This window comes from Macaca thibetana, chromosome 8 (assembly GCF_024542745.1).
Source record: "Macaca thibetana thibetana isolate TM-01 chromosome 8, ASM2454274v1, whole genome shotgun sequence".
NCBI lineage: Eukaryota > Metazoa > Chordata > Mammalia > Primates > Cercopithecidae > Macaca > Macaca thibetana.
In genome coordinates this window covers 85375217-85400353 of record NC_065585.1, presented here as the reverse complement: position 1 = coordinate 85400353, position 25137 = coordinate 85375217, and the positions used below count along the sequence as shown (strand labels likewise).

The following is a 25137-nucleotide window of genomic DNA, read 5'->3' as shown; positions in this document are numbered from 1 at the left end:
TATAAATGATTTAATTTTTAATCGTGAAATTCCAAGTACAGATATTTCCAAAGAGAGGACCCCCATCTAGTGCTCCTCAAGTGATGCCTACATACATACCTACTTATGTAACCGTCCAAATGAGGACACCTTTCTGTGTGTACATGCCTTTTATTTTCTTGCTTTTAAATAGAAACTTGAGAGCCGTTTTTGGAACTGGAATCTCACTTTAAACAGATGTGTGATTTGAGCATTTTTATTCATGTTAGAATTTAGTCTGAAAAAGCAACCACTTGACATTGTTCAATAAGCATTTCAACAACCAAAGGGATATGTTGTCAGACTCTTAATTAGAGTGATGTGACGGGGCACGCTCACAACACAACGTGAGTAATTGCATAAAACAATCGCCCACACCCACAAGTACCAACTGTCTGAGATACAGCATGTGAGGAATATGATGGCAATCTTTCCAGATTAATTGAGATCTTTTTTTTTTATAAAACCGATTAGTTAAAAATAATTGATATAATTGATATAATAAGACAGCCTATAGTCTTTTTGCTTTTTAGACCTTATCCATTGTGAAATGACATGCCAGATAAGAGAATTCTTTTTGTGGTGCATATTACAGAATACTCACCATTCCAGGAAAAAGAAAAAAAGGATAATGAAGGACATGAAAATTAACTTAATTAAAGTGGAGAAATTATAGTGGAACATTTAAGAAAATTGACACAGAAAAGCTGGGTTTTTGAAAATGTAAAATATCCCTATACTTAAAAATATTGAAATAAGTGACTTGAAAGAATTGGACTGACCCCAGGTAAGCTGCTACCAAAGTCAGTGGCAAATAAGAAGGCTAAAGGCAAATTAAAAAAATTAAGTTCCTACTCACAAAACACAGAAATAATCATGGGAAAGTATTTTGTATTAGTATTCATGTAATCGCTGATACTTGTTTTAAAATTATGCCAATTGGTAACATATCTCTGGGTCTTAAGTGAGGAACACCATCCTGGAACCCGTGGCTTTCTTAGTCAAAGGGAGAAGCTTCTGAAATTTCACATTAGCCAACTTTCCATCCAACCCAGGTGAAAGCTCATTATACAGGTTTAGTTCTAATATGTTTACATTCTACTTTTACTGTGAAGTTTTCTTTCAATGTTTAACTATGGTTATTATTTATTTTGAGGTACTCTAGACATCCCAGCCTTACACTGAGATGGCGTGGGGATGAGGTGGATCATGGACAGTAGCTTTAAAAGCAAAAGTGAATGGTAAATGTTATTAGAGAAGAGCAGTGCTCTTCCTGAAGGAAGGGTGCAGGAGTGGTGGGTAGAGCGCTTTTTTCATTTTTTTGAGCAACTGCTTCTTGTTCTGACTTGTGGTAACCTAATGATGAAAGCCTCAGGCCCTCAATCTTTTGCATTTTAAAAAATCATCAGCTTTCAGATCTCCTCTGTCCTCTAGCTACCTTGCTCTGGATATCTTGTTCCTACAGAAAAATAACACCCAGTATGCAGAGACCATAGCAGAATTTTTGATTTCATGGAACTTAATCACACATTTGCCCTGAATGTGGTGAGTGAGCAATGCAGAGACCCAACACTCAAAGCAAAACAGACAGCAGTGCTTCATACAGTCATGATGACAACAGAGGCTACTCACCACACAAACACTTGCTGTATTCTGGGCTCTCTGCTTTCCACCTTCCAAGCATCATCACATCTAACTTTCCGCTTAACCCTATGAGGCTTACTCAAGCACTCATTCATTCATCTGATACCTCAGTGTCTCTCACCAGAGGCTTGTGAAGCCAAGGTGGCTAATAGGTAGCCCCTGATTCCGACCACTCACAATGTCACTGTAGGTTAACATGTTGGTGGAAGGTTGTATAAGTCAAGAAGGGAACAAAAGAGGGGATAGGCCTGGAAAATTCTGGGGCTCGAATAGAGAATAAGAGCTTGCCAGATAACAGGGAGAGAAAGCACACTCCAGGCAAAAATAACAATATGCGAAAGCCTTTGAACAGAAAAGAACAGGTGTGTTGGGAAAAAGAAGCTCCCGCGTAAGGAGCATGACGGGAAAGGGAAGTCTGTGAGATGGTCAGCAATGGGTCCTGGAGAATCTCTGTGAGAGCTAAGAAGCTTGGGACTTTTTCCTTTAGATAAAGGAGAGTCAATTCACAATTGACTATTAGAAAACTTTTACACATGACAAATGTTTATTGGGATTAAAAATAGAAAAGCAAAAATAAGACAGTATAAATTGACATTAACCCCACCACATGAATTAATCACCTAGCATAAATATGCAAATATAAAGATCTGTGTATATAAATATAAAATACATATATATTTATATGAGTATATGTAGTCCTACATTTTTTCCATGTGTTTATGTATGTTTGTGTTAACATAATTTTTCTACAGATTTAAATTATAGTATACATGCTCTGGAATCTTCCTAATCATATATCATGAACATATTTTTAGGTCAGTAAATATTCTATTGCAAATTTAATTTTAATTGCTGTGTGTGAGGGGGAGGGAAGACAGTGTGATTGGTGTCAGACCTAGCTGGTGTGAATGGCAGGACTGGGCAAATCTGAAGGAAGCAGAGAACTGTTCACTTTTGAAGTGCCTCCTTTAAGAGGTCTGGACTTGGTTGTGTGTCTGATTTCTCTCTTGGGAAGTGAAGTATTCCCTTGCAATGGCTCTTAACTTTCCTCCTCATCTCCATTTATCAGATTAATTTTGGTTGCAAGGCTGTGCCCATGTGGGGCTTGCTTTGAACAGTGCTGGCTTCCAAGGCATATTCCATGTCCTGTCCTGGTCATGATAACCCTGGTATTATGATGGCCCAGCAGCCCTTTATTTTACAAATCCTTTGGTTCCACTTTGAGTAAAAGTGGCATTTAAATGTTGGTGAAAAAATAAACAAAATGGCAGCAATTTTTAACTTGACTTTAAACTCAAATGTCTGAGAATTAAGAATTAAAAGTATAATCCTTGAATCAGGCTAATTGCATACCATCGAAAGGGATTAGTTTGATAGACTATGTTTGGTGTATGATGTCAGAGGGAGACAAACTTTCCTCCTAAATTTACCTTTAGGCAGTTGTAGGGCTCTTGTTGGCTTCTTTAAAATAGAAAATGAAACTTTCAGCACATGTATCAAAAGATATATATATAATTGCTGAAGACAATTTAGAAAATTTAGAGGAGGAAAAAAAAGAGAAAAGAAATATTCCAGAATTATTAGATTTTAGTTCCAATTGAAAAGTAATTTTGTATTAATATAGTTTGATGAAAGTTGACAATATTAGTGTCCTAAAAGGAGAATAAGCCTGAAATTGAGTTTCTTCTGTGAAGGAGATCCTACATGGTAAGTTACATGGTCATAAAATAACAGGCCTTCTACATTGATTCTACTGGCTCTGGAACTTTGGTTTAGGAACCCATGGTTGGCTGTTATTTCAAAAGCATACTCATTTATATAGCTGGGCATATCAATCCATTTAAAATATAAAGAATTTACTAACTGTTGCCTGGTATAAAGAGTGTGGAAATTTCTGTGGGAGGAAACTCAGCATAATTTTTACTGCTTTATTTTGACAACCTAATATCTTCAGAAATATAGGCAACCTATAGTTTGATTGTGTTATTTTCATCATGGAAAACGCTGCTGCTTAAGTAGAAACAAAATGAATTTGGTAAGATACAGTATTAAAATTCTAGGATTCTGACTTTCTGTAATTCTGTACCAATCTATGTAAGAATAATGTTCAAAGCAGGTGCTAATGGTAAAGAGACATAAAATCAAGTTTATAGTTGGTAGACCACGATTAGTTAAAATTGTTGAGAAAATGACTGTTTCAATGGATATGTACTCTACTTCTTAGGAAACTGAGAAATTAACTTATTTCAAATATACTACTCTCATTTCTAAACATGAATAGGGATTTTAGAGAATAAAAAGCACAAGACTTTTTAAAAAGGAAAAGCTATGGTAGAAATTGAAAGGTTGTTGAAAAACTTTAAAAAGTTTTAAAATAGCTAATTGTTTAAAAATGTATAACTTTCTAAAAATCTTGAGATACTAAATATTAACTGATACTTTTGCCCAGTATAATTTCTTTTCTTGTCAAGGGATATACCTGTTAATTAAGGAAAAACAATTTTTATTAATGAATATTTTCACTAATGGATATTTTAAAAGTATACTTTTTATCTTATCAAAACTGAGGTGAGAGAAGGGCATAAAATATTATAGAATCTTCCGCCATGGGGTATGGGAAGGAGGCAGGGAAAAGAGAAGGAAATACCATCAAGAGAAACTTGATTCTAGCATTGTCTGTCCTAGATGGAGCTTCCACCTCAAATTGAAAACATTTGGGTTTTAATAAAAGAATGATTTTTTATGTAACTGCGGTTTCATTTTTGCTTGGATAATTGGAGGGTAAAAAGATACTGCATGCGTTCCATATGTAACTCATTAGGCTGCAACAAAGATTCCAAGCACAATTATTTTGTGAGTCAAGATTTCAACTAAGGGTAAGCTATGATCTCAAAGTGTACAGTCACAAAGCTCACCTGTGCTGCCAGGTTCAGTGCAGGGTGCAATAATAAATCTCAAGGAAGACCAGTTATCTTTAGACATAGAGTTTCTACTTGTTCATATATGTTTGGCATAGGAATTCTATGGTTCACCAATCAACTCTTCCTGGCAGTGCTTTCTGTGGTCTCCATATAAACTTTCAGGAAATAAGGCCATACGTTACATGTTCAAATTTAGAACTTTAACTTCACAGTATTTGTCACATATAATAACCTCTGACAAATTGTAATCTATGGGTTACTTAGATGTGAAAAATTCTAGCACTCAAACCACAGATAGCATAGTAATTAGACAGTTGAAATTAACCTTGAGTTAGATTATGAATTAATATCCCACAGAGTATGGTTATTATTATCTATGATTGTGGCTTAGGAATTTTCTTTTGGTAGGCAAAATTCTTTAGTTTTGGATACCATAGTAGGTAGATTTATAAGATAAGTAATAAATATATGCACACAAAAATTTAAAAATATAGACAATCTCATAAATACCAGGTAATTTTTTTTTTTTGATAAATTAAATAACATGCTATTGAGCCACTTCTTTCTCCAAATTCTGACCAGAATCAAGATGATACTTTGTAGGTTTGTGATTGGCATACAGTGACTCATCCAGGGCTACAGTAAGTCTCCCAAAAGCATGGTTTTTGTTTTTTCCTGTTGAGTATTCCTTACTTCCTGTAGGTGTTTCTTACAGGAATTCATTGTTCTCTTGTTTGATTTTGGCCTTTAAATTATTGATTCATCATTTAAACACTGTTGGTTGAGTGTAAATTAGTTCAACTACTGTGCAAAGCACTATGTCAATTCCTCAAAGACCTAAAAATACCATTCAACTCAGCAATCCCATTACTGGGTATATACCCAAAGGAATATAAATCATTCTACCATAGAGACACATGCATGCACGTGCTCATTGCAGCACTATTCACAATAGTAAAGACATGGAATCAACCTCAATGCCCATCAATGGTAGACTGGATAAAGAAAATGTGGCACATATATACCATGGAATACTACACAGCCATGAAAAGTGAGATAATGTCCTTTGCGGAAATATAAATGGAGCTCAAGGACATTATCCTTAGCAAACTAACACAGGAATAGAAAACCAAATATCACATGTTGTTACTTATAAATGGGAGCTAAATGATGAGAACTCATGGACACATAGAGGGGAAAACAGACATTGGGGCCTACTTGAGGGAGAAGGGTAGAAGAAGGGAGAGGATAAGAAAAAATAACTAGTGGATACTAGGCTTAGTACCCGGATGATGAAATAATTTGTACAACAAACCCTGTGACACAAATTTACTTATATAACAAGCCTTCATATGTATCCCTGAACCTAAAAATAAGTTTAAAAAATAAAAATAGAAAAGAAATGTGAAGTAATAAGGCGATTCCCTCCAGTAAAAATATAAAAATTAAAAAATGAAATATTTCAATGTGACTCTCAATCTTCTCCAGTCTACCCTGCCATAAATTGATAACAATCCAATAATTATATCTCATCTTATTTCAGAAAATTTCCCTGACCCCACAGACAGAATCCTTTTCCTAATACTTGTCCAAAATGTAACCTGAAATGATTCTCCTAATATTGTGAGAACATCTATTGATTAGCCAATTGTGTGCATGTAGCAAATTATAGTTTATAATGCATTGAATATATGTAGGAATAGTCACACTTTTAAACTTACTTTATACTTCTTTATTTTACAGATTTTTAACATTGAACCAGACACCAGACTCTCAACGATCAGATTGCTAACCTCTATGCCAGATGTAATACCCATTAAATTTTCATAAGAATACCTTGAGGTGGAAATTTGTATCCCTTTTTACACCTGAGGAAGTGGAGTTCAGAAAAATTACATAAATTCCCCAAGGGGGCAGAGCTTTATCTCAACAGTGAGAGGTCCTGCCACACATGGTTTGTTTTGAGACAGAGCCTTGTTCTATTGCCCTGGCTGGAGTGCAGTGGCATGATCTCGACTCACTGCAACCTCTGTCCACCTCCTGGGTTCAAGCGATTCTCCTGCCTTGGCCTCCCGAGTAGCTGGAATTACAAGCATGTGCCACCATGCTTGGCTAATTTCTGTATTTTTACTAGAGACGGGGGTTTCACCATGTTGGCCAGGCTGGTCTTGAACTCCTGGCCTCAAGTGATCCACCCGCCTTGGCCTCCCAAAATGTTGGGATTACAGGCGTGAGCCACCTCAACTGGCCTCACATATGGTTTTGCAAATTGACATCCCCTAGAGTTGTGCAGGGCACATGAAAGCCCCACCAGGATACAACTCAGGTGTTTTCTTTACAACCAGATCCCTTTCTAGTATGTTGCGCTTTTGTGGTAGGAGAAAGGTGAGGTAAGAGAGGTTTGTCTACAGCACCTCGGTGCCATTCCCCTTCACCCTCCACCTGGGTCTTTACTTTGTCTTCCCACTGGCCTGTGACCTCTTGCTGACTCTGTGAATGAGACTTCTAACCACCCTCTCCAGGTGTGGTCTCTCCCCTGGGAAACAATACCTCTCTTGAATCTCTCTTTGCAGATTCTGGCTAAGGACTATTATGGCCCTTGCAAATTCAGACTTTATCATTGCTGTTTATTGGCTCTCTGACATTGAGTAAGCGATATATCCACTCTCTATCTCAGTTTCTCATGAGTAAAATGAGAATACAAATAATAGTAACATTATTTTTTACAAAAGTATTTAAAGAGGCAAAACATAATGTTGTTATTACAAAACTTGGAATGTAGTAAGCTCAACAAATGTCTCTTCTTTCTTCTTTGTCTTGGTCTTCATCTTCGTCTTCTCCCCTCATTTTAACATATATGCATTTTAAATTTGGCGTTTCTCTCTTTGCAACCTACTTTTGTAGTCTATTAAAGTAACTAAGCAGTGGGATTTCAGGCTAATCTCCAAGGGCAAGGAGGGAACCCAGGTAGACTAATAGAAGAGTCATGAGGCTTTTTCGTTTTTCTGGCAACCATCAAACCACACAGGTCCTGGCGGCTAATATCATCCGGTTTGCACTTAAATGTTGAGATGCTCTCACAGGTTTTGTGTTTTTCATAAAGGATGTAATTCAGAACACTTTGCTCCATCTCAGGAAGTTTAGGCAAAAAGGCAGATGGAGACTCAATTATAACACTGTCCTTACCTACCGCTTCTCTCAACTCCTTTCCTCAGAGCGTTCTACTGCCGCTAGAACTTGCCTTTAATCCCTTACCACTCCTTTCCTTCTCTAAGCGTTCCTCTCTTCCCTTTCCTCCCTTGCCCTTCCCTTCCCTTCTTTTCTGCTTTCTTTCCCTTCCTTTCTTTTTTTTGAGATGGAGTGTCACTCTTTTACCCAGGTAGGAGTGCAATGGCGCAATCTTGGCTCATTGCAACCTCCACCTCCTGGGTTCAAGTGATTCTCCTGCCTCAGTCTCCCGAGTAGCTGGGATTACAGGCACCTACCACCACGCCTGGCTAATTTTGTATTTTTAGTAGAGACAGGGTTTCTCCATGTTGGTCGGGTTGGTCTTGAACTCGTGACCTCAAGTGATCCACCTGCCTCGGCCTTCCAAAGTGTTGGGATTATAGGTGTGAGCCACTGTGCCCAGCCTCCCTCCCTATCTTCTTTTCTCCCTTCCTCCTTTCTTCATCCCGCTTTCCCTCTTTCCCTTCCTCCTTTCCTTCCTTTTTAAAAAAATTTCTTTTTCTTTCTTTGTAATAAATCTGATGCTACAATGATATTCTCATTACCTATGCTTCCTAACTTAAGCCATGCATATATTTCTAAGTAATGGTAGTTGTATGTCTAGGCTTGAATTCTATGAATATTATATAGGTTAATAAATCTAGCAAAGAATACATTTAAAAAATATTTTTTTCTCATGGAGCCGTTGCATACACTAAGAATGCCAGAGCATTTTCCCCCTTCATCAAACACCTGGTAATGAAATTTATTGACATATAAACTTAATAAGCTACTAATTGAGTAATTATCGATTGACGGAAATGTGTTTTTAAAAGTCACATTAACAATTGGCAGAAAGACAAAAATAGAACAGACTCAGTTTTCGACTTACTTTATAGCATTACCTTAAAATTGTAAAGAGTTAATCTTATCACACTACACATGGCTGAATTTATAAAAGATAAAATCACAAACGAGTAATGCACAGTTACTTGTTACATATTCTTCCCATTACAACTGACAGGTTCATTAATCATACAGTGTATTTTACTATTAGAAGCTATAAAGGAGATCAAATCTCTTGTAATTTTTCTTCTTCTCTTTCATTTGATAAGTGTGTTGTTTCAGTGTGCAGATAAAATATAGTGTCAGTCAGCAACAGTCTCAGGAGATTTTCATTTTTCCAGTAAGAATATCCTTGCTTATTTGCAATGTAAAAAGTCCCTAGATCATGCATCATTTCCCTATAACTTGACCATCAGATTGAGTAAAATGTCTGTAACCACAGAAGTGGCCATCCAAAAGGAAGTGCTGTGGGAGAGGAACACTGTTTTTGGCGATAGCGGTGTTGCTTACTGAGCGGTGAAGGCATTAACGACGAACACCTCTATTCATAACGAAACATTGATTCATAATTAAGGTTCATGTAAATTACACAGAGAGCTGACAGATTTCATAAGCTGTTCTGGGGAGAGGTGGCAAATTTTACAGCTTGTCACAGATTGCCAATGAAACACTTGAAAGCATAAATGAAATATAGGACTATTTGCCAATAAATAAGGGAGGCTATGATATCCTTTCATAGAGAGTGATGAAAAAAATATGTCTTAAAGGGCTACATTCCTACTTTGAAAACAAAGGTTTTTTTTGTTTGGTTGTTTCTTTTTCTTTTTTTTTTTTTTTTTCAGTCTAGGAAGAAATCCTGAAAAGAGAAGCAATCAACCCGTAGAGCAAAAACAGATGGGCACATTTTAATTTTTTTAATCAGTTAAAAAAATGAGATGTCTTTTTATCTCTTGTCAATTTAAAGAGGGGAGAAGTCAACCATGAAAATTCTTCTGTGTTTCTCAGTGTTTTCATTTTCTTTATTTTTAAAAGTATAACTTATAAATAAAATTCTTAGGATTTCTTAGTTTTGGTGATTTGTGTGACACTGATGTACTGTAATTTATACAAGAACTACTTCAGTGTATGTTTTTCAGTGCTTCTTGCCAACCTAAGTATTCTAAATATAAACTGAAGAAATTCAGTCTGGCACAAAACAGCTGATGAAATATTCTGGGCTTGCATTCCGCTATTTTCCCATAAGACCTTCTATGAGAAGCAGGGAATGTAAAGAGATCTTGATTAAAGTGCAAAACCGTATGCAGTCCAGTTGGTTGTAAACTCAATTTAAAGTCTACCATGAGTGGCCTTTCAACTCCATCGTACAGCGCTTCATTCCTGACTGGGACACAGCCTCATAATTGTCTATTCTTAAGCAACAGCTAGTCCCACATTATAACTCTCCCCGAGATAGTTGCAATTTTGTCATGTCTGCATATTAGGATTTCTGCAGAGGCTAGATTGGTAAAGCTATTTACTCAGCCCGTAACTAATTTCAAACTGCATTTTCACAGCACACTGGAGAACTGAGTAATCATTGGGTGAAACTGAGGGGTGTAAATAGTCAATCTCCACTTGTTCCTCCCATAGTGCTTCTATTTACACAGATAATTGCCCCAGTTCTACATGTTTTTATTTGTGTATAAGTACCATGCTTTATATTTGAGATATGAGTCTTACATTCACTTTGCTTTACTAAGGGTTACATATAGTAGATTAGCTCGACAAGTTGACTAAGTGTTCCTATTCAATGAGATCTGAGGCTCTAGCTTGCCTGGGAAGTTCAGCCTGCATAACTCCACCCTGGAATTTTACATAGGTTCTTACACCTGGATGCTTTTTTTCTTTTTCTTTTTCTTTTTCCCGTTTGCAAATGTGGAGATTACTTATTGGCTTTTTGGCTAAGATCAAGCGTACAAGTGTAGAACATTGTTTAGGGGTCTGTGTGTGTGTGTTTCCTTAAAGCGCACAATTATTCAGTGGAACATTCACTGGAAGTTGCCATTAGAAAGACAAAGAGGGAATTTCTAAATGAAAAGATTAAATGGATTTTCCCACAGTTATGCTTACTGTGCTGAAACGTCAATTTGAAGATGTGATTTGATTTTGCGGGAACACCCAAACCAATGTGTCTGCTTCTCAAAGGGTCATTAGGATGAATGGGTGCATAGAAGTTTAAGAAAAACAGTCACTTTAAGTGCCCTAATTTCTATGTCTAGAAGAGTTTATTGTGATTTTAGTTCTAGACTTATTCTTTACCTGCTTCAGACCAGCCCACAATTAGACCTGAGCAAACAGCATCCTGCCCCAGGCCTGAGTTTGGAATGTCTTCCTGGAACTTCTTGTCCCGAAGGGGAGGGCAGGGGTGTGTCCCACAGCACCATCTCTGCAGAATAACAGGGTGGTCCCAGAGTGGACCAGACCTGCTGGGTTCCTGGCTGAATTTCTCCTCTGCCAGGAGATCTTCAACCCTCTACACCACAGGCCAGCGGTGGGTGCCTTGGCTGGCCCTGTTTCTAGTTGGGTGGCCTGGCAATCTGCTTGGCTCCCTGGATCACAGGAGATTGGGCCACCGGATTGGGATGAATAGGCTGATTTTAAGTAACTCTCATTTAAATAGGACACAGGGCTCTTACTTGGGCTCGAGTCGTGTATAGGGTGAGAGGGAGGTTCCTGGGTTGGCCACAGCATCCATGGTGGTACAGAATGCATTCAGGGCGGTTGCCCTGTCCTTTGAAGACTCCACACTGCGTGTCAGGCAGCCCTCTGTTTTGTCTGAGGGTCTTCCAGACCCAATTCCCAAGGGCCCTTCAGTTTGCTGGCCGCTCTTGCCTGCAGTGGCTATGGTGACATTGCCCTTCCGGGTGCATCTTACTTAGGCCGTGTGGGGGTGGACTGATTGCTTTTCTCACTTTGTGCATGTTCCTCCTGTTGGTGGCCTGGTGGAGTAAACACCGAAAAACATCTCATTTTAGGAATGCAGTGAGTGTAACCTAAAGCTCATACTTTGGAGGATATGTTGCCCTAAGTTGATGCTAGAAAATTCTGAAAGGTAAATGTAATAGGAACAGAAAATGAATCAGCATTGCAATTTTCCTATGTATTCTGGATAAGACTTGCATTTGGGGTCACTATCAAGGAAGCAGGGTAACAACTACTGAGAGTGTCATTGGCAACCAGAGTGCCGTACACGGTGGCTGATTCGGTTCATTAGCAGTGATGTAACCAGCACTACATTAATGGTGCTGGGAAATGCAAAGGTAAGATCAAGATTTTCAATACAAATATGTTCCAGAAAGTCCTGGCATTGCTACCTTTTCCTGCGACAAAGAGATTTGAAATTCTCCATCCAGGGGTGACTATGCCTCACATGGGCCCCTGAATTTTGCAGTTCATTTAAAAATCAAGTTATCTATATAGACAGAGTCCCCACTGACAAATATTACACAAAGCCCCACACAATCTAGGAGTGGCTCTCCTTCAAGCAACATATATCAAGGGTCTAGAGACGTTGGAAGTAAAGGCATAACGTGGTGTTATTTTGTTGTTGTTTTGATTTCATTTGCTATTGATGTGCAAGATTACCACATTTGGCTTCCATTACTATCATCTCCAGCTTCAGGGTTATTGAGTCTTTTCTCAGATAATCTTCTTTAAAATTATAAATATTTATTACTCTATTACATCTGATTCTGCCAAGTTTAATAATAACTTAATATGGAGCAATGCCAAATACACAGTGGGCAGTCAATACATTTATTTGGAAGTAAGGAAATAGTGTGCCATATGTAACCACACGAGAAGTCCGAGTCTGTCCATTTTAACCTCTTTTTTTCCAAGTAATGGATGGTGATGAGAAGGAGCTTCCTCTCCCTAAATGATGCAAATATATCTTAATATATCTCTATAGTGGATAATATATACGGTTTCCTTTGGATACAAAAAAGGAAAAAGAGGGCTGGTTTAAATTCAGAGACACCCAGGCTTTGATATTTAAAATGCATTATTAGAAGGAGAAATATTTTCTGTACTTTGGGTGTCAACGCTTGTTACTGTGGATCCCCTAAGCAGAAGGGAAATGGTTTAGAAACAACTAGCTGAGTTGACCATCTGACTCCTTCTTTTGGATCTTCAGGGATGGAAACATTTTCTTTTAGACTCTGCTAAACATACTGGGTCCTTCCCTTTGTCTCATTCCCTGTTCATAAGTTCTGCTTCAAACAATGTATTTGCTCATTGTATATCATTCAGTTTTCTCTGTCATAACTGTCTTCACACCATTTTCACACTTTGAATCATGCCCGAATTGGATATTTTCCTTTTCCCCTCCAGTTCTACTTCTTTTCCCTGCTTGGTACCTTGCTAGGCTGAACCTTATGAACTGGCGTTAACAGACTCTCTGCTCTTTGCCTCTGGTTGGATTTGCCAATGGGAGGCCCCAGCAGGAGACGAGTGAGCATAAGGAGATCTCAGGGTACTCATTGCCTTGCCTCCCTCCCTGACAGGACCTAGTTGCTGCATTTCCCTCCTGAAGGTGAGAGTTTCTGTCAAGTGCCTGGTGGTTAGAAGGAAGGTGGGAGCAGTTACTTCCAGTTACTTCCAGTAACTGCTCCCACCTCTGCCTTCAGGCCTGAGAGTGCCCACAGCTTCCTACTTTGCTAGTTCCCAGTGCTTCATTAGTGCTGTTGGCTTTGCTTAACCCTGCATTGTTAGATAAACAATATCTTCATTGCATTCTCTTAATCGCCTCTTTTGAGTGTGCCTCTCACTTGGGCCAGGAGCCCTACCACTAGAGATTCTTTATGTCTCCTCCAGTTTTCCAGAATGTATATTGCTTCTCATTTATAAACAGAGAAGGACCTGGATTAGGCTCAGATTGCTATGTGAATCTGTTTATTTTATTCATTTGTTTTATCTCATCCCTGGAGCATCCTGAGTATCATTGATTAAATGTTAGGATTAGGTTTGGCTGATAATAGAAATAGCTCAAATAATGCATGCTTAAACAGGATGAAAACTCATTTCTCTCTCACATTAAGGAAGTTGAAATGTATATACCAGCGATGTTATGGCATCAGGGAGCCAGGTTCCTTCCTTTCACTACTCCAGCCACCTGAGGAGCACCAAGATGACCGCGGAATGTCTAGGCAGTCCGTCTGTCTTAGGGTGGAAGAACAGGCAAATGGCATGCTTGGGATTTGCACCCTTTCTATTAAGAAGACATCTTGGAAGTAAAACATCACACTGATTACATATCAGTAGCCAGAACTGAGTCCTATGACTACAGTTAGATGCACGGGAAACTGGGAAATGTAGCTGTATATCTGCCTGACAGTATGCTTACTGAAAATAAGAGTTCTAGTATTAAAGAAGGAATGTATTAATATTGGGAGACGATGGACAGTCTCTTAAAATGGCACCATGGTCTAGTGATCCTGTGAGGCTGTCAACACCTTTCCTACTGACTGTGCTTATGAAGTAGGTAGGGAAACTTCAGTGGTGGCATCTTGTCTAATTATTTACTATTTCTTATTTATTTAAAGTCGACTGAATTGTCCATCTTCATTAACTCTTCTTTCCTACACTATTCTCTGTTAACCTTCTGCAATATGATTTTTATCCTGACAAATTTATTTCATCTGTTTCTTGAAAGATATCCAGTTACTTTCTTCTTTAAAAATTCAGTAATTTTTTGTTTTCTTTTTTGTTCTCATTCTTTTTAGTGTTGTCACAATGGATACTGCTTCACTGATCAAATCTCCTTCTTCCTTAAATTTTCTTGTCACTGGCTTTGGACATACAACAAGCTTTCTGTCTGTCCACCACCTCTCTGGACAGACCTTTTCTTGTTTGCTTTGATGACTTTTTTTTTTTCTGTTTCCATTTCCAAATTCTGGCCATTCTTGGAAGGTTTAGGCCTCCATTCCCTTCTAGCTTCCTTCCTTGACTTAATGATTAGATATCCTCTTACCTGTCAACCATGTTTTTCAATGGCCCAAACTTTGGCACAAGCTCTAATCTCACGTCTTTGAATGATCTTTAAACAATTTCTCAACGCTTCAAAAAGGATTCCTGAAACCACAGAACTCTTCCTTCACAAATCTCTTTCAGAACTACTCCATTTGTTAACACCACCACGTTTTTCCTAGTTTTCTAGGCACAAAACTTTGGATCCATCTTTAATTGCATCATTTTCTTCTATCTATCATTGAGTCAAATGGACAATTCTTTGAAATTTCTTTTGGCTGCATCCTTTCCCAACCTATTGTCATTCACATAGTAACACTGACTACTAAATAACTATAAAAACTTTTTTGTTGATCTATTTGAAGAAGCTGTGTGTGTGTGTGTGTGTGTGTGTGTGTGTGTAATCATTGGTATATAATAGCAATAGCCTAACTTTTATTGAGCATGTACTATATTTCAGGGACTATACCTGTTATTTTATAAGTATTAACACATTTAATTCTCATAAGAACCAAAGAAGGATATATTATTGTTATTTATATTTTTGAGGAAACAGAGGCACTGAGATGGGAAATAATTTGCCCAAACTCACATCCAGCGAATGAAAAATCTGGGACTTGTCTGAGGCAGTATAGCTTCAGAGACTGAACTCTTAACCTTTTTTCTGCATTGCCTCTCCTTCTGCTGCTTGATCACTAGATCATGCCATGCTATCACCTCTGTTTCCTAGTTACATCAAGTGTAAACCTAGCAGTCTCCTCTTCTTGACCTGCCAGGATCCATCCCTATCAACCCATCCAACCCTATTTGTCATTGCAGCCTAATAATGTATATAGCATCCTAAACTACCTATTTCATTTTTCTCAGTTCCCCAAATTCCATTTCTTTCTTAAGCTACAATATACTTGTTTTCTCCTGGAATAATACTTTCTTGTTCTTGTGTCTTGGCAAATATTTTCCATTCTGTTTGGCCTCAGAAATCGTCTCCAAGGCTGCCACTGAGGAGCCTGTCCCTTTACCTATCCATCCTGAGAGGGGAGGGCATTCAAAGGGAGAGGGGTCACATAAACAGAGATGAGGAAGGGCACTCCACTTTGCTCGTTGTCTCTAGCATTCTTTAAACCAAAGCTCAGGTATAAGAATCTACTGCATGAATCAATTATTGATACTCATCATAAAAAATAGAAGTTTTGAGCAAAAGTGGTCCAAGACGTTCTTTTTGAAATTGAGGAAATGGTAGGGTGTTGTATTTAAATAATTGATGACATCTTCACAAATTATAAGAGAACCAGAACAAAAGCCTGGTTTTCTGATTCCTAAACCACTGTATCAGTGTTGCTCCAGAGCTTCTCTGAAAGTGCAGTTACAGACAAATTGGGTGCTTCATTCTCCCTCCTCATGTTAATTTATTCATTGTCTTCATTGTGCTCCATTGCCAAGTTTCATTTGAACAAAGAAATCTGTCGCTGAAATCATTTTGAAATGCAATGAGTTATACTAGGGGTCAGCAAATCATGGCCTGTGGAGCAAATCTGACCTTACCCTTAATTTGTGTATGGCCTGTGAGCTTGGAATGGTTTTCACATTTTTTAATGGTTAACATAAATCAAGAGGAGAAGAGTATTTCATGACATGTGACAGTTATGTAAAATTTGAATTTCAATGTCCAAAAATAAAGCCTTATCCGAATACATGACACTCATTTCCTCATGTATTGTCTATGGGTCTGTGGCTGATTTTAATGGCAGAGTTAAAGAGTTGCAACAAAGACCGCAGGGCCTAAAGAGCCTAAAATGTTTTTTAGGTGACCCTTTGCAAAACAAGTTGTCCCTGTTTGTGTTAAGCCACATTACAGAGACTTGTCTTACTGAGCCCTTCTTTCTCTGAACATGTTAAATTTGTATCACAGAATTTCGCTGCCTTGTGTGTCTGTGTGAATAACAGTTTTAGAGATTTTAATAATTGTTTCATGTATTTTACTTTGTTTTTTCTATCAGACTTGAAAGCTCCATGGGGCAAGGATGAGATCTTATCCAACCAATTTATCCTACTTCTCACTTACACCAAGAGTTCTTAACATGTGTTGATTGAAAGGACAGGTAAACTTTTGAGTGCACAGCAAATATTCATTGGTTAGTAAAGTCAAATATGTTATATTAGTTTCCAGCAGAATCATGAATATTATACTAGTTTGCTAGGGCTCCCGTAACAAAATACCAAGGACTGAATGTCTTAAGCAATAGAAATTTACTTTCCCACAGTTCTGTAGGCTAGAAGTCCAAGATTAAGGTGGCAGCAGGGTTGGTTTCTCGTAAGGCCTCTCTCCTTGGCTTGCAGATGGCTGCCTTGCTGTGTGTGATCACATGGCCCTTTTTTGTGCACATGTATGTCTCTGGCGTTTCTTTCTCTTTTTATAAGGCCACCAGTACTACCGGAACAGAGCTCCACCCTGTGACCTCATTTAACCCTAGTTACCTCTTTCAAGCTTCTACCTCCAAATACAGTCACATTGGGGGTTATGGTGTCAACACATGAATTTTGGGGGATACAATTCAATCAAAGCAGACATCAGGGGATGATCTTTTGGAATACTTCCTAATTGGAGTATGATATACTGCAGTAGAAATAAAGAGGTATGTAAGCATAATGCGATGGTCTGATTGTCATATTCAGCAATAGCAGTCTGATGATAAATATGTGACTCTCTCTCTCTTATTATTGCTGACTCTAACCACGTTGTCTTAGGTGGCTGACAGCATCTCTTTTTCTCATTTTTCATCTCTAGAATGCAAAGGCTTTGTGTCTCCCTAGACAAATTACATAAAGGAAAAAGTACATTAGACACTTTGAAGGAAAAAAAGGCTGTGTAAAATATAAGGGCATTGTCAATACTTTCTAATGTCATTAGAACATTCTTCTGTGACCTCAGGTAGAGATTGGAAGAAGAGAATATGGAAACAAAAATAATCAAGCAGGTATACTGTCAATGCCAAGTGGTTTCTCTCTGTTATCAAAGCCTCATTCTGATAGAACAATGATCAATGATTTGAGACTGTTAATAATTACCACTGAACACATTGAGGACTGGTCTCCTGGTGTATCAGACCCAAGAAATGCTTCCTCTAAATAGAAATGTCCTAAGTACGGAGCAAACTTGGTGTCTGACTTTGTCATGGAAAATTTGAAAATTATATAATTTTATAAAGGATAATTACTTAAGCTTGTGAGGTAGGGAAAAAAATAGAATAATTTTTAAACTTAAAAGTGAAAAAATTGGCCTAACCTAAAGAACATATGGAAGAACACATTTCTGAACTACATACTGCTAAAAAAAAAACCCTTCTTCAGTCTCAGTTTTTCTCCCCACCACTGTTATGCCAATTTCAGTTCCAAATATGTAAATCTTGCCACGACCATATCTGAGAGTGTGGTTGTTCAACCAAAATCACACCAAAGGATTCTTATTGCCAACTTCGACTTCCTCTGGTTCTAGATCTCTCCTTTTAAGTCGTTCATAGCCACTGGTTACATGAAATGGTGGCAGTGAAGGTGGAGATGGAAGTAGGTGTGTGTGTGCCGACATGTGTATGTGCACACGTGTGTGGGAGTGTATATATGTGTGTGTACACGTGTGTATTAGAGTGTGTGTGTGTGTGTATGTGTGTGTGTGTGTGGTATTGGTATTGGTAAAGGGACATATTCCATTTGACAGAAAACATGAAAAAGGTTAAAGCTTTTGAAAGCATCCAATGAGTATTTGATTAAATACTTAGAGGATGCTCATGTGATTTAAGGAAGTTGTGTGCTAAAATGGGAAAAGCATAATCTTGGGAGACAGTGAGCGACCTGGATTTCAGCCCCACTTCTGCCCTGTTCCAGCAGGATGACCTTGAGGAACTGGATAACTTCTCTAGTTACCTAATCTGTACACATAGGATAATTGTTTCTACCACAAAGGTGTATTTCCAAAAAGTTCTTATTTGGAAACAATTTTGGACCCATAAGAAGTTGTGAAAATAGCTCAAAAATACAGAAAATAGTTCAAAAACAATGCAAAAATAGTTATTCCAGTAGTGTATTTTGGGGGTGAATAGTTCCATACAATTTTACCTCATGCATAGTTTTTCTAAGAACCATCTAATTGGAAAACAAAACTGTCCTATTAAGACTTAGAAACCCCTGAGGATGGTTTTGAATGAGAATAACTGCAACAGCCAGTATACTCGCATACCTTTCTTTAAACAGATGCTTTTGTGGTTTTCCCACATATAGGAATCTTAGCTATGATAATTAGGTGAGGTCTTTCTCATTATAAGACATTTTATCATAACACTGAGGATGTGTTTGAAATTGGGTCTTTTTGAAAATGACAAAAGGATTTGTTAAAACTTACTGAGCCCATTCTCTGTAAAGAGGGTAGTATTCAATATGTTGTACTAGAACAAATGCTAAAGGTTAGAGATAGGTTCTGATGTAACTAGAAAATTCATACCAACCCTAAATCTTTGTTCAACCAGCCTGCATCCTCTTTTGGGTGTTTGGTATGATCGGATCTTTTGAGTGGGCCATCTTCTTAACTTCAGGGCTAGAATTTTCTATTGCACAGTTCTTAGTCATTGGTAACCAAAGGTATCCTGTTTGCATTAGAAGTTCTTTCTCTCCTGAGTTCATTTATTCTTTCATACATATTTGCTGGGTACATATTCTGTGATGAGCACTGAGTCAGGTGCCCTCCATACAAAGGTGTATTCCTGCCCTCATGGAAGAACAAACCTGGTAGTAATGAGAGACAAGCAGAGAAGCAATTAATCATAATACAATATCCTATGGAATCCCCAGAAGGGTATCCAGCCTGAACCTGTGAAGAATCAGGAAAGGGTTCCTCAATGGAGCAACATGTAAGCCATGTCCTGCAAACCCCAAAGAAGTTATCCAGGCCAAGAAGAAGAGGGAAGGGCATCACAGGCATAGAAGGGAAACTGAGGCTCAAACGAAAGAATACACGTAGTATGGCAACAACACCTTTGCAACACCATTCACACCAAGCTCTCTCAGTCCAGTGGGACCTGCTCTGTCATCATCTCATCACTAATCTTGTGAGGTTCATCCCATGCATGGTAGGGCATTTGATTCTAGAATGCTCCTGCTCTTGCTCTAATTATGTAACTTTTACCCTTGCTTTCCTTCTGACTTGCTTTGATTCCTTTTTACTTGAAGGGAACCTCCAAAATGGAGCCTGTGTTTGTACAAACTGTATTCATTTCTGTTTTAGTAAATGAAGTTGTATATTCTTGTTTCTGCTTTTTTAAAACAGAAATTCAAACTCAGAAAACCAAAGTACTCCAAGCCAGTTTACTTTTTCATTTAATGAAGCAAAGCTATAAGAAGTAAGGCTTCTTATAGTAAAAGTACTAAAATATTCACACGGGATTTTCAAAATATAGCACAGGAAAGAGTAGAATGCTTCAAAAAAGAATATATGTTTCAAGAAGAGCAAGAAAAATGATGGACTGAAACAGCTCCTAGGACACAGGTTCTATAACATCTGAAGGATATTAACTCTGACACCAGTCAACTACAATAAGTGACTAATTTTATTATAGCCTTTGAAAAGAGCCCTATACCCCAAGTGATTACAAAACAGCTGTAAAGATTTGACTTGACCCCTCTCAGGTACAGAAGATTTTTCTTGTTTCTCATCTGTCGGGTTATGGCAATAGCTTTGACCATCTTTATGCTTGTCTTCCATAGAATACTCTTAATTCTGTCCTGAAGTTCTTATCTCAAGTATTTTCAAGCAACAACATGAATTAAGTGTTAAACTTTTATGTTGCCCTTACAACAATAATTTCAAAAAGGCATATTTATAAACTTCTACCTTAACAATTGTCGAATTTAACAACTCTCTTTGAGTGCTCACCACGTGGAAACAAATTTGGCATTTTATGATCATTAAGGGGCCAAATATTGGCCATATCCTGAATTTATCAAAGCAAAAGTCAGCTTGTTCTAGAGTGTTGTGCCTGCTAGATTCAGCCAGCAATTGCTTGGATTAAATGCTCAGGTTGTGCAATTTATCTTAATCTCCTACTAACAAAGCCATCCCCATTGTGCTGGTAGGATTTCCCTTGTTAGTAGTGTCTTTTCTGAGCTTTCTCATTATTCTCCAGAATTTCCATTAAGAAAACAAATATATATATATATATATAAAAAGAAACCACCTAAAAATTAGACATAACACACGGACATTCAACCCATGGGTAGCTACATAAGACAGAAATTTGAGCTGTCATTTATTGGTTTATTCAACCAAAATTTATTGAACACATACTAGGTGCATGAAACTAATGCAGCCATCTATATGATGCCAAATATATAATACATTCAGTGTTTTCTTAAAACTTCAGCTTAATTCTGATTATAAAATAGATATAGATAAAACATTTTTTTGAAATTATTTTGAGAGCTGGGTGTCTCGCCTTAAAACATAATGTCTTTAGATGACTTGTTCACTAACGAGTTATGTATAAATAAAAGGTAAGAGCTGACAATATGTATGATTGACCGGAAAGGCAGTATGGGTCATCCAGACCTCAAAGTCTACCCCAGCCTGCCCCAGCCATCTAGAGTAATGGCCAGCATTGGCTGTCCACACCAATTAAATTAAAGTGTCAGCTCACTTCCACCCTTTACAATCAATGTGTAATGCCAAAAAAATTAAACCAAGTGGTCAATAATTTTTCCCAAATTGATTCAAACTTGGTTATGTGCTTTATTGTCAAATGTTTTATTTTGAGATTAAAAAAAAAACAAACTACCAGACAAATCTGAAGCATTTTATTGTCAAATGTATTTCGTACTTTACGTGGGAATAATTTTTTTTTTTTTTTTTTTTTTGAGACGGAGTCTTGCTCTGTCGCCCAAGCTGGAGTGCAGTGGCGCAATCTCGGCTCACTGCAAGCTCCGCCTCCCGGGTTCACGCCATTCTCCTGCCTCAGCCTCCCGAGTAGCTGGGACTACAGGCGCCCGCCACTGCGCCCGGCTAATTTTTTCTATTTTTAGTAGAAACGGGGTTTCACCATGGTCTCGATCTCCTGACCTTGTGATCCGCCCGCCTCGGCCTTCCAAAGTGCTGGGATTACAGGCGTGAGCCACCGCGCCCGGCCTGGGAATAATTTCTATAGAGAGCAATGTATGTAATTGTAAGTGATGAATGGAAGTATAGAAGTGATTATGATCCATCTGTCATTGATATTTTCCTAAAGTTGAATTTATTTAAATTAACTAATTGAAAAAGAAATTGTTGTAGTTGGCTGGGGAAAACTGCAACTACAGTCATGTAGAGCAACAAGTTTCCAAGTATAAGATTAGAAGAGGAGCAGGTTGTTTGTACTAGTTTTCATTCTTGTTACAATTGTTGTTATGAGAATGGATTCATGTTGTGCCATTTTCTGTTTCTTTGACATTTTTTGTCACAAGAACAAGATATGAGAATCTCAATGGCTAGTGTTATCTATGAAAGGCAATAAACTATTCTGTTTTAACCTTTTATATGGTCTCGTTTTGATTGACTAGCTATTCTACCTCTTTCTCCTAAGTTACCAATGCTGTTAAAAGAAAAGAAGAGAAATGGTTGCCCAATCAAATGGGAGAACATTAAAAAGGTCAGAGCAGTAGACTTTGCTGCTGGCTTTCACAGCATGGATGAAACATTTTTTTTAAAAAAGAAAAAAACTTATTCTTGTGACAAAGATTGCAATAAGAATAGAAAATGTCAGATCAAGAATCTATTCATGGGACAATGATTGCAATGGGAATGAAAATAGTGCACGCTTTACCCTTTCTTTTTATAATCATAGTAAAGTAACTTCATGTGGTGCTGCTTGGGAGCTCAACTTGAGAATTCTGAAACTAGAAGAAAAAATCAAAAGGAATAGTGCGGCATAATGTAAGAAGTATCAACATTTAAGTGACCACCCAAGGTATCGGCATGTCTCAATTACAGAATGTGGGTGGTTTTAACTTAAGGGCTGGTAAAATTGGTCTGCAGATTAGCCACATGCAGTTAAACAGGAATTGTATTTCAATACTTACATTGCTTTTGAAATATCAAACTGTGGATCTTTCTTTATTATGTAAGTCATAAAACATGTTTCTAAATACCCGTAAACTAGTAAGTCATTAACAAACACTATAGACAGACACTTAAACATTTTTTCCTGTGACTACAAATGACAAATCACTCACTTGCTTCTTTTTAAGTTCTTCCTAGAACAGAACCCTAAATTGAGACTTCCAGTGTGCTCAAATAATAATTGTAAGATATAGAATTGGGCAGTAATAGCCCTTCCCAAATTTAAAGTGAATTTGAGTGAATTACTTCAATATACATGACAGTTAAGATATTATTTCTAGAGTAATAGTATAATTAGGAAATCAAGTAATATCTCAAAACTATCATGTAGAACTCCCACAATAGATTTACTGAGAAACACAACCAAGTAACAAAAAGAGAATCTTTCTTTTAGCTTTCTAACTTGATAACTCATCTATTTAAATACTGGGTGTATACCTAATATTTGCAACCAGAACCATGGTCCTGGGCGCACACAATCCCATCCTGGCTCTGTGGTTTCTTACCAAGGCACTGTAATGTTTCCAACCCCCCCCCCCAAGGAATCACATATATTTATACTTGTATTTATGAATTTTCATTAGCCTTATACATATTGGAGGAAAAAATCAATAGCCGACTGCCTTTTAGACTTCCAAAGTCAAGGAAATTGTTGAAATTAAGATTTTTTTTTTTCTGATTCTAAATGAGTGTTTTGAACAGAGAGCAGCAGACGTATCATCCCTAACTTGAGACCACTAAATTTACTTCTTGAGAATTTGGGGTTTCTCTTCCATTTGTGGGAAGATCCTTAAAACTCAGAGCAGAATCTTAGCTTTAAGCATAAACATTAGTTCCAAAATGGTTGTCCATATGCTATATTGGTATTTACATTGCATGATATTATATAACAAAACTAGCAAACCCTGCAAGTTCTGGAACACACAGATTTGAAAAAAAAAAGCAGTAAAGTTCGGTTCAAACTCCTACATGTGTTATACTTTTGAGTTTGCCATCACAGTATGACTAAAGGAAAAAATTATTTGGCTGGAGTTTAGACAGTAGCTTTTTTGAGGAAAGGGACCCTGTTTTATTCATTCCCAGCAGTGAAACCTGGTGGTACTCAATAAATATTTTCTGAATGGATGAATTAATGGCTATGTTAATAAGACATTTGTGGTCATTGAGGGTCCAAAGGCTCTAGCATGTCCCAAACTCAGATATGGTGGGGGAGCTCCAGGTGCAGCTTTTCATGGGGAACTCTCATGATGCTAGAAGTCAATGAAGCATATTTATTCATGCCTGTTTCAGGGTAGGCATTGCAAAAATCACATCAGGGAAACGGCAGTAACTGCTGTTATTTCGAAACTAGGAATTCATGGAGATTTCTAGGTATGGTTTGAACTTTAGGACTTTTTTGTTTCAATTATATATTGTTTAAAATGTATCTATATCTATCATCTATGTATCTGTTTAAAATGTATCTGTATCTATCATCTATGTATCTATCTATGTATCCTTGTGTCTATCTATCTATCTATGAATGACCCAAGGTATTATTTGACCCAATGTAATTGTACATGTCTACAGGGTACAGGAATTTTAGGATTTTTGGAACAGCCTTTTCTACCTCCCTCAGGATGATTACAACATGCTACAGAAGAGCCTGAGAACTAAGATCCCAAGTCTGTTAAAATGTGAGTAGCCTGGGGATGGTTGACACCCAACACCCTAAGCACCCAGAGAATCTTGACAACAATAAAAATGTTTTCCAATGACGTGAAAGAGATTTTGACATGATCTGGAATTATTACTTATGAACTTGGTGTGAACTCACTTATCACGCCCTGTGCTGTAAATAGGCTTTAAGGGAGACACAGAAGACACCCAAAGGTGAGAGTCTGAGAATAAAGTGGGAATGTTGAAACAATCTTCCTATTCACTATGTTGAGGGAACACAGACACACTCAATATATCTTGTTAGAGTTATTAGGATTAATGAAAGTGACTTTCTTTCATAAACCTTTACTGGGATCCAGTGCCAATACATTTTTAAAAATAGAGTTTTATGCCCAGGACCAGATGGATTCACAGCTGAATTCTACCAGAGGTACAAAGAGGAGTTGGTACCATTCCTTCTGAAACTATTCCAATCAATAGAAAAAGAGGGAATCCTCCCTAACTCATTTTATGAGGCCAACATCATCCTGATACCAAAGCCTGGCAGAGACACAACAAAAAAAGAGAATTTTAGACCAATATCCCTGATGAACATCGATGCAAAAATCCTCAATAAAATACTGGCAAACCGGATTCAGCAACACATCAAAAAGCTTATCCACCATGATCAAGTGGGCTTCATCCCTGGGATGCAAGGCTGGT

At 37.7% G+C, this 25137-nt stretch overlaps 1 long non-coding RNA gene across 1 annotated transcript in view; it reads left to right on the top strand.

Annotated features, from left to right (window-relative positions):
• The window catches only part of LOC126961687 (uncharacterized), a 139800-nt gene extending 114981 nt beyond the window's left edge, over positions 1–24819 (top strand). The window contains exon 3 of the long non-coding RNA XR_007728390.1: positions 24346–24819. This is a non-coding gene — a long non-coding RNA (uncharacterized LOC126961687). The remainder of the gene's footprint in view (positions 1–24345) is intronic.
• The last annotated feature ends 318 nt before the right edge of the window (positions 24820–25137 follow it).